This window comes from Aptenodytes patagonicus, chromosome 7 (genome assembly GCF_965638725.1).
Source record: "Aptenodytes patagonicus chromosome 7, bAptPat1.pri.cur, whole genome shotgun sequence".
Lineage (NCBI taxonomy): Eukaryota > Metazoa > Chordata > Aves > Sphenisciformes > Spheniscidae > Aptenodytes > Aptenodytes patagonicus.
The window spans coordinates 55959683-55970134 of NC_134955.1; the positions used below are offsets into that span (position 1 = coordinate 55959683).

Genomic DNA, 10452 nt, shown 5'->3' on the forward strand with positions numbered 1-10452 from the left:
GTTCCACTTAAAAAAATATCTCCAGAGCACTGTTTTATGTTTGCATTTGTCTAAAGATGAGGCTTGGAACATGCAAAAAAAAAAGATTTTTTAAAATCATGAGAGATCAGACGTTAATCTGAGTGTTCATCAAGCAGTGATCAAAATTGTAGCAGGACAAGATTGTGGCACAAAGAACATCCTAATAAAAGGATTATGGATTCAAATGCCCCATGCGAGGTCTGCTGCCACAGGGCACTGTAACGCTGAATCCTTGTCCTTCCCCTGGTTCCTCCTTGCTGTAGTTACCTGGGACCTGATGACCCCCCTGGAGGGTCCTGTGCAGTCCAGGACACTGCTTGGTTGGGGAACATCTGTACCCCTTGTAGACTGGTCAATTCTGATTCATATTCCCCTCAAAAGGAAAGGTACTGGTACATTATAAATAAAAATGTCTTCTGTGCTTGATTAGTGCTGGCTCTCATGAAACCCAGACTAGTGGGTCATATGCTCTGAGTCTGCCATCTCTTTTTTTCTCGCAGTCATAAAAAGCCTTTCAGGAAGGAAAATTTAATAGCAAAACATCATTGAAACATGGGCTAACTCCCATTGCGTAATTGTAACCTCTATCTCTGGGAGTTATTAGCTAGGATGACAGGCTTTGCGTTTATTTATTCTTCCAGTGGTAGTGAGAACATCAGAGAGCAAAGGTCCCTAGGGGACTGCCTCATCTCATTCCTAATTGGTGTATTTAATAGTTTCTACCATAGGCCTCTTAATGTTTAATGTGAACTGCCAGTCCAGGCAGGACAAGATGTAAAAAATGTGCTCTACACCGCAGCCGGGGAGAACGGCCCTACCTGGAGCCTCTGGCAGAAAGCACCAGGGGAGACTCGAGGTCGACCCCTAGGGTTTTGGAGTCGGGGATACAGAGGATCCGAGGCCCGCTATACTCCAACTGAAAAAGAGGTATTAGCAGCATATGAAGGGGTTCGAGCTGCTTCAGAAGTGATCGGCACTGAAGCACAGCTCCTCCTGGCACCCCGACTGCCGGTGCTGGGCTGGATGTTCAGAGGGAGGGTCCCCTGTACACATCATGCAACTGATGCTACGTGGAGTAAGTGGGTTGCACTGATCACACAACGGGCTCGAATAGGAAACCCCAGTCGCCCAGGAATCCTGGAAGTGATCATGGATTGGCCAGAAGGCAAAGATTTTGGAATATCGCCAGAGGAGGAAGTGACACGTGCTGAAGAGGCCCCAATGTATAATGAACTACCAGAAAATGAGAAGCAATATGCCCTGTTCACTGATGGGTCCTGTCGTCTTGTGGGAAAACATCGGAGGTGGAAAGCTGCTGTATGGAGTCCTATGCAACAAGTTGTAGAAACTGCTGAAGGAGAAGGTGAATCGAGCCAATTTGCAGAAGTAAAGGCCATCCAGCTGGCTTTAGACATTGCTGACCGAGAAAAGTGGCCAGTGCTCTATCTCTATACTGACTCATGGATGGTGGCAAATGCCCTGTGGGGGTGGTTGCAGCAATGGAAGCAGAGCAACTGGCAGCGCAGAGGCAAACCCATCTGGGCTGCCGCATTGTGGCAAGATATTGCTGCCCGGGTGGAGAACCTGGTTGTAAAAGTCCATCACGTAGATGCTCACGTACCCAAGAGTCGGGCCACTGAAGAACATCAAAATAACCAGCAGGTGGATCAGGCTGCTAAGATTGAAGTGGCTCAGGTGGATCTGGACTGGCAACATAAGGGTGAATTATTTCTAGCTCGGTGGGCCCACGACACCTCAGGCCACCAAGGAAGAGATGCAACATATAGATGGGCTCGTGATCGAGGGGTGGACTTGACCATGGACACTATAGCCCAGGTTATCCATGAATGCAAAACATGCGCTGCAATCAAACAAGCCAAGCGGTTAAAGCCTTTTTGGTATGGAGGACGATGGTTGAAATATAAATACGGGGAGGCCTGGCAGATCGATTATATCACACTCCCACAAACCCGCCAAGGCAAGTGCCACGTGCTTACAATGGTGGAGGCAACCACCGGATGGCTGGAAACATATCCCGTGCCCCATGCCACCGCCCGGAACACTCTCCTGGGCCTTGAAAAGCAAGTCCTATGGCGACATGGCACCCCAGAAAGAATTGAGTCAGACAATGGGACTCATTTCCGAAACAACCTCATAGACACCTGGGCCAAAGAGCACGGCATTGAGTGGGTGTATCACATCCCCTATCATGCACCAGCCTCTGGGAAAATTGAACGATACAATGGACTGTTAAAGACTACACTGAGAGCAATGGGTGGCGGGACGTTCAAACATTGGGATACGCATTTAGCAAAGGCCACCTGGTTAGTCAACACTAGGGGATCTGCCAATCGAGCAGGCCCTGCCCAGTCAGAACTTTTACGTACTGTAGATGGGAATAAAGTTCCTGTAGTGCACATAAAAAATATGCTGGGGAAGACAGTCTGGGTTATTCCTGCCTCAGGCAGAGGCAGACCCATCCATGGGATTGCTTTTGCTCAAGGACCTGGGTGCACTTGGTGGATAATGCGGGAGGATGGGGAAGTCCGATGTGTACCTCAAGGGGATTTGATTTTGGGTGAGAATAGCCAATGATCTGAATTATGTGATGTTAAGTACTAATTATAGTTATAATAATTATACTAATAATACACAGATACACTAATAATACTAATAATATTATATGCCATACTAATGTTATTACAATAAGAATCACCCAGACTAATGAAGAATAACTTCAGTGAAACCAAGCAAAGCACAGTGATGATGGTACCAGAACTGACTTCAACATGAAACAATCCAACACCACATACCATCTCCATTTTTCCTGCCCTGGAAGATTATTATGACAGATGGAGCCCAAAGTCATGGACTAAATGAACTCACCGAACATTTTAGAGGGATGGCCCACAGACGAAGGGAATGATATCTCTGTGTGTGTATATATATATATATATATATATATATATATAAAGGGGTGGTGATTAATGAAAATGTACTGGAAAATATGAGACTTGAGCATGACGCAGATGGTATATAGGATAAGGGGTGGATATTGTCCTGGTTTCGGCAGGGATAGAGTTAATTTCTTTTCTAGTAGCTGGTACAGTGTTTTGGATTTAGGATGAGAACAAAGTTGATAACACACCGATGTTTTAGTTGTGCTAGGTAGTGCTTACACTAGCCAAGGACTTTTCAGCTTCCCATGCTCTACCGACTGAGAAGGCTGGAGGTGCACAAGAAGCTGGGAGGGGGCACAGCCAAACTGGCCAAAGGGACATTCCATACCATGTGACGTCATGCTCAGTACATAAACTGGGAAAAGCTGGCCGGGGGGGCCGCTGCTCGGGGACTGGCTGGGCATCGGTCGGCGGGTGGTGAGTAATTGCACTGTGCATCACTTGCTTTGTGTATTATTATTATTATTATTATCATATTATTATTATTATCATTTTATTTCAATTATTAAACTGTTTTTATCTCAACCCACGAGTTTTTCTAACTTGTGCTCTTCCAATTCTCTCCCCCATCCCACCGGGTGGGGGGGAGTGAGCGAGCGGCTGCGTGGTGCTTAGTTGCCGACTGAAGTTAAACCACGACATAGCCAGAAACCACTGTTCAGCAAAGTGACAGTCAAATCTTTTAGAATGGTATTGTTATTTTTAATATACTGGCCGAAGGCTTTTGGGTGAGAAAAAGAGAGAAATAATTGCTTAGTACTGGGAGGCTCAGGCACAATTCAGGATCCATCCCTGTTTATTGAAGTAGGATAATTTCTGTATTGTATATCCAGGAGAATAACTAGAAATTAGATTTGCACTTACAGAAACAAATGGCCTTTCTTTTATAATTGGTTCCTGCTTGGAGGAAACCTGTTAGCACATTCTGTGAATGTATTTCAGTATAATCCAGGCTGGAAACACCTTAGTGATTGAATTCTCCTCCTGCAATACTTGGTCTCCAGGGGACTTCCTCACCCTGGCACTAAAACTAACCAGGCACGCCTTGTAGTCTCAGAGTTCAAAGCTCACTCCCCATTCAGTGCATTGCCAGAATCCAAGAGAGGTAAAGTTTTTTACAAGATTGTAGTGTTTTGCTGTCAAGGATGCTGGCTTGTTCCAGTATTGAATATATGCTGTAGAAGACCAAAGCGAGAGGTTTTAAGTAAGTCCTCAAAAGTTCTCCAAACATTACCTGCTGATGTTGCCCAACAAATAGATAAGACAAAGTTCAAAATAAACATGACTTTCACCCATGTGTTTTACTGAAAGGCGATTTTCAAAAAGAAAGAAAACAATGAAAGAAGCTTGTGCTTCTTTTTGCTTCTTTTTGATGGGCAAATCTTGACAAACATCTATTTCCGTCTTGTGGCGTCGTCACAGTCGAAGTCTCATATCAAGCATGTGCAGACACTATCATCTCAGATATTAACCTTTTTTTGCTAGGTGTCTTCTTTATAGCTCCCATAAAAGCTCTGTAAAGCCCAAATTGCCAGCCGGCAAGATGCTTTGTGCTGGTTGGTATTTCCACCCAGATATTCTTTTGGAGGACAGAGGGTATGTAAAGATAAGGGATAGAAGGGACTGCATTGAGGCAAGAGGAAAAAAAATTACAGACCTTGCTCAAAAACACAGGGTATTTAAGGTATGGTTTGAAAGTATAGTAAATCAGAGCTATCATATATTCAGCATGGCTTATTCCTTCTTTTGATGTATATTCTACCACAGCAGTAAGCATCCAACCAATCACCTTCGTTCCCGTTTTTATTGTATTGCCTTTTTTTGCCAGTGCATTGTGCCAGATTTTGTAGTGTATCTGAAACAGAAGGTCATGGTATAGATGTCTGACAAAGCAGAAAGGTCATGTGGAAGGACCTGGTTATTAATTTGGAAGAAGAATGTGTGCATACAGCAATACCAGCCAAACAAGCTGATGGCCTTAGGGAAAGAGGACATACTGAGGGCCAGACCTTGACTGTGGTAAGCATATAATCTCCATATAGATCGACAAGAGTTTTCTAATTAACTTCAAGGGGGAATGGGTTAGTCCTCAGTCTAGAAGGTCATGATTTAAGAACCCGTGCTATTGTACAGCTGCTCCTATGTGAGGGAACACATAGAGCAACCAGCTTTATGTATATCTTCTTACCCCAGCTTCATATATTACCTCTTACCCATTAAGCACTCCAAGAGAGACTGCAATCTTGCAGCTTTGTGGAAAAGAATGAGACAACTGGTACGCAGGCAAACTGCCCTGAGATATGTGCTTACATTAAAAAAAAAATATATCCTCTTGCCTTGTTCAGCTCCTGTCTATAAATCTTCTTTCCTTGACAGGTTTATTAAGAAAAACTGGCTGAAACAGCACTATTGTTAGCTGAGATTCTTGCTGTCCTACGAACCTGTCAGCCAAGTTACAGGAGCAAGTGTAGAGAATCAATACTCTTTTTGGCAAAGAGAAGGAGCTGATGCTGATTCTTCCAGCTCTGGCAGCTGCCTCTCATACTCTGCCCTTTGATGTGTGCTCAAGGCCTGCCTTAGGCATGTTGTGGTCCCGTTATAATCTTGCAGGTTGTTCAGCATAGGAGGAAGAACGAGAGCCCTACAGAGCCACATCTTCCCTAACTTCCATGAGTTAAGGACTGGGCAAGTTTGACAAAACTTCAGACTTTCAGAGGGATAGATGGGACTGGGTGAAAAGGCTCCTCTCACTCCTTCCTGGGGAAACAGCTCTGCCTCGGATGTTCGACCATCTGTCAGTGTTCTTATTTTGAGGAAGTGCCCTCAATGGACTTCTGGAGAGGTCTTCTGTCATAATTTAATATATCTGACTAGATAACAAGATACGGTCCAGAATCATCATTAAATTAATAATTGTAGACTACAGTCCCAGGCTAGGGTATAGACATGCAAAAGCTTGAACTTGCAAAGGAGCCAGTTTGCTGAGATTTAACACAGGCAAAACCAGAAAGATGGTCTATCCACATTATGATAATAAAATTTACAAGGCAAGGAGTCATGATATTGTTCCTTCTTCCCCCCCCCCCCCCCCCATATGTTCCTATCACTGCTCCTTAAAAACAGTAAATAATACCACATTTGACTGATGTTGCTTTGTAGACCTTTTGAGTATTTGCTTTTTCTCAGCTCAACTGTGTTTTGAAATGCTATGCACCTCTGAAAGAGCCCAGTCAGAGGTGGGTAGAGGATTTACTTTGTAATGATTAATCTTAATACTAAATGCCACCTCATAAAACAATCACGCATAATTTGACTTCATTAAGCATTCTTTGTTATACATCTTTAATTCATTAACCTTGGCATTGTCGGCATGTTGCCACAATCAAATGCAGCTCATTCCGTGTCGTGCATTGAGAGCTGAGGGCAGATCTCACACTGGGCTGTCGTCTAATGGACCTGAAGCGGCTGTTAAATGTAATGACGCACTGTCCTAAATATAGGCATCTAGCAAGGGGAGAGGATGTATGTGCTGGAGATGACTGGGTATACGTCCAGGTGCTGAGCTGGGCACACCCAGACCTTTAATCCCAGTTTCACCAAACACCTGACAAATTTTCTAAAGCCCAGACTGATTCCGCCCTTGAGCTACAGCTAAACTTAAATTCACCACAGGGCTGTTTCAATTTTGCTTACTTGGATGCTCTTCTCAGAGGAGGAGAGAACTGACATATAGGCTTTGCACAACATCTGCTGTAGTTTTAAAACTGCAGATAATCAGTGGATAATGCAAAATGATATAATTTGCATCAGAAAGATAACTGAAAAGCCTCTTACACATATTAGGGGGCATAATTTAGCCCTTTGATGTGAGAGCAACAAAGGAATATTAAGGGCAAGTTCTGCTTTTTGTAATATGTGCTGATAAAATAGCTGAAGCCAATGACATCTCACAGATCTCTGCCACCTTTTTTCATGTTGGTCTGCCTGTGGCCAGCTCCCAAAGGTCCCTGTAGAGCAACATGGGACACAATAAGCCCTGGACCCAGTTGTTTGGAAAGGGTAACTCCCTCAACTCAGGGAGTCAAAAGACCTGCTAAAGCCAAGCACCCTATCTAGTGCTACAAAGGGAAGGAAAGTGATAAAAAGCACACAGAGAAATTTCTTTCCAATCTTGTTATAGGTAAGAATAATTGAACTGCTCAAAGCTATCATAAGCAATTTGTCTCTATGTTACAGACAACAGACCTGTTTTTGAAGGTGATGATTACATTGACTTCTCAGCAGAAGCTCAGTCAAATCTGTGGTTATATGGTTTCCTTCCAGACTGGACAATATGGCGGTGCTGGTGTTATTTTATAATGTTTTTGGGGTATGAATTTACTAAATGCCTCCTAGTTGCACCTCCCTTCAGTGGTCGTGTCAGTCCAGACTCCACCAGCAGGAACACCCCATCTTAGCTGGACACACTGGCTGGCTTCATTCCTGACTTTCTGCCTGGTTTGGTCAAAGCAAACACAATATGCCACAGCATTTAGGCCATGTCAATAGTTTTTAAGAGCCATCATTTCCAGTATTATCTATGCTCAGGAGATAGCATGGTGAGAGGAAAGTGCTGCATCTTGTAGGTTGTGGTGTGTTAAAGGAAGATAAAGTCAGTTACTGCCATGCGTGCAAACAGAAGAAAAACACTTAGCACTTTCAGCTCTATAAATCATGTTTTTGGTTTCAACTTCTGCACCTTCTCTACAGCTCATATTCCAAGAGGTCACTGAGGTTTCCACCATCTATTAGTCTTGAAAGACAAAAGATTAATTCTGTTTAAAAAAGTAAAAAAGCATTTGTGTTTCTTAAAAAAATAACAATGTAAAGATGGTAGATTTTACAGATGAATATGATACTTATAAGCCCTTCTGATACCTAAGATACTCTTTTCCAGAACTCCAGATTTTTATCCAGCCTCTTGACAGTGTCATTTTATTACTGCATCTGAATCAACATACTCTGTTAATAGCAAAGCCCATTGCCTTTTCTGCTTAGTACCCATTTGACACCTATTTATTAACTTCATTCTGGTGCCTCGCCAGAGTTGTCCCTAGGATATCTCCTCAAAGTATTCTTTACCTTTTAATTGTGCCAATTAATATTCAAAACTGCCTATCAGCTATCAAACTTTCAGCTGGAGGCCTAACGATATTTTATTGCTAGTGTTTTGATGACAAATAACGCAGATATTTATCATTGCAAATAATGGACCTAACTTGGACTTCACCTACTTATTCAGATTATTGCTGACTTACACCAGCATGCACAAAATCAAATCCCCAGTCTTCTGGCACTGAAGACCAGTGTAACTTTCATGGAGCTGACCCTACGGAGTCAGTAGAAGATCTGGCTGCAAGTGTAACTTAACTGAATGAAATGGCTCCTCCTGCTCTTGTTAAACTCAATGGGAAACACCTACTAAATCAACAGGATCAGGATCTGGCCATCTGGGGAGTCTCTGTTTATAGAGAGACAAGTTATTCTCCTACTTCATGTGTTTTGAACTCCTCAAACTCCTCTGACTTCAAAGGAACTAGTCTGGATTTACAGCTATGTAAATGAGAGGAGAATCAGACTCCAGAGAGAAAGAAAGAGAGGCCACTAAGTGGATTTGTGGATTTCCTTGGGGAGGTAAGAAAGTACAGGCAGTAGTGTGTGGGTTTTTTTTTTTCTTTTTTTTCTTTTTCTTTTTTTTCTCAACAAGTATTTATTTACATTCTATGGTTTCTTTTATTTTTTGCTTTCAGCCATATACCTCAACTTTTCGGTCCCATGTGCTAAAAAATACACCTGTTTTTAATATCCCTAGCGCTGGCTTATAAAAACTTTTAAGTACAAAGCCCTAAATCAGTAACAAAAGCCCTCTCCTATCTCAAGAGGAATGACTGATGCATATGAATACTTGAAAGTTGGCACAAACGTCTTTCTCAACAGCTACAAGTTGGGAATGAATCAGTTTGGTGACATGACAACTGAAGAGTTCAGACAGCTGATGAATGGCTATATACACAAGAAGTCAGAAAGGAAGTACAGAGGATCTCAGTTTCTTGAGCCCAGCTTCCTGGAAGCGCCACGATCAGCAGACTGGAGACAGAAGGGATATGTAACTCTAGTTAAAGACCAGGGTCAGCGTGGCTCTTGCTGGGCTTTCAGCACAACAGGAGCTCTTGAAGGGCAGCACTTCAGCAAAACTGGCAAACTTGTGTCGCTGAGTGAACAGAATCTGGTGGACTGCTCTCACCCTGAAGGGAATCAAAGCTGCAACGGTGGTCTCATGGACCAGGCTTTCCAGTATGTGCAGGGTAATGGGGGAATAGATTCAGAGGAATCCTACCCGTACACTGCAAAGGATGATGAAGACTGTCACTACAAGGCAGAGTACAATGCTGCTAATGACACTGGCTTTGTTGACATCCCTCAAGGACATGAAAGAACTCTCATGAAAGCAGTAGCAGCTGTGGGTCCAGTGTCTGTTGCTATTGATGCAGGCCACTCTTCATTCCAGTTCTATCAGTCAGGTATCTACTATGAACCAGACTGCAGCAGTGAAGACCTAGACCATGGTGTTCTGGTTGTAGGTTATGGCTTTGAGGGGGAAGATGTAGATGGGAAGAAATACTGGATTGTTAAGAACAGCTGGGGTGAGAATTGGGGTGACAAAGGATATATCTACATGGCCAAGGACAGGAAGAACCACTGTGGAATAGCAACAGCTGCTAGCTATCCACTTGTATAATTTGAAGACTGAACATTTCAGTGCAAGAGGGGATTTAAACTGAATGACCAAACCCATGTTCACACATGTGGTAGATTTGTATCCTTCAAAAGTCAACTTGATTTTTTTAAACTTTTGAAGTATGTTTTACATGATGGTGACATGCCACTTTTTTTAAATTAATGTAAATGTTGGTAACATTTACATTACATAACAGCTTGTAATATTGCTGGCTTTTGACTGCTTAATCTAATAGATTCTTCTTTATATTTTTTCCTTTTTTTTAAATTGCAGTGTGCCCAAAAGTTTATTTTCTAAATAAATACTTAAATTCCAGTGTGTACAGAAAGAGAGAGAAAAAAAAAGGGATGCTTATAAAAAAGATGGGGGCAAACTTTTTAGCAGGGCCTGTTGCGACAGGACAAGGGGGAATGGCTTTATACTAAAGGGGGGTAGATTTAGACTAGATATAAGGAAGAAATTTTTGACGCTGAGGGTGGTGAAGCACTGGCACAGGTTGCCCAGAGAGGTGGTGGATGCCCCATCCCTGGAAACATTCAAGGTCAGGTTGGACGGGGCTCTGAGCAACCTGATCTAGTTGAAGCTGTCCCTGCCCACGGCAGGGGGGTTGGACTAGATGACCTTTAGAGGTCCCTTCCAACCCAAACTGTTCTATGATTCTATGATAATGAAAATGTCTCCATATAATATATT

The 10452-nt window shown here is 42.9% G+C and overlaps 1 pseudogene; it reads left to right on the forward strand.

Annotated features, from left to right (window-relative positions):
- The first annotated feature begins 8959 nt into the window (after window positions 1-8959).
- LOC143162863 (procathepsin L pseudogene) lies at window positions 8960-9828 on the forward strand (annotated as a pseudogene).
- Window positions 9829-10452: the final 624 nt, after the last annotated feature.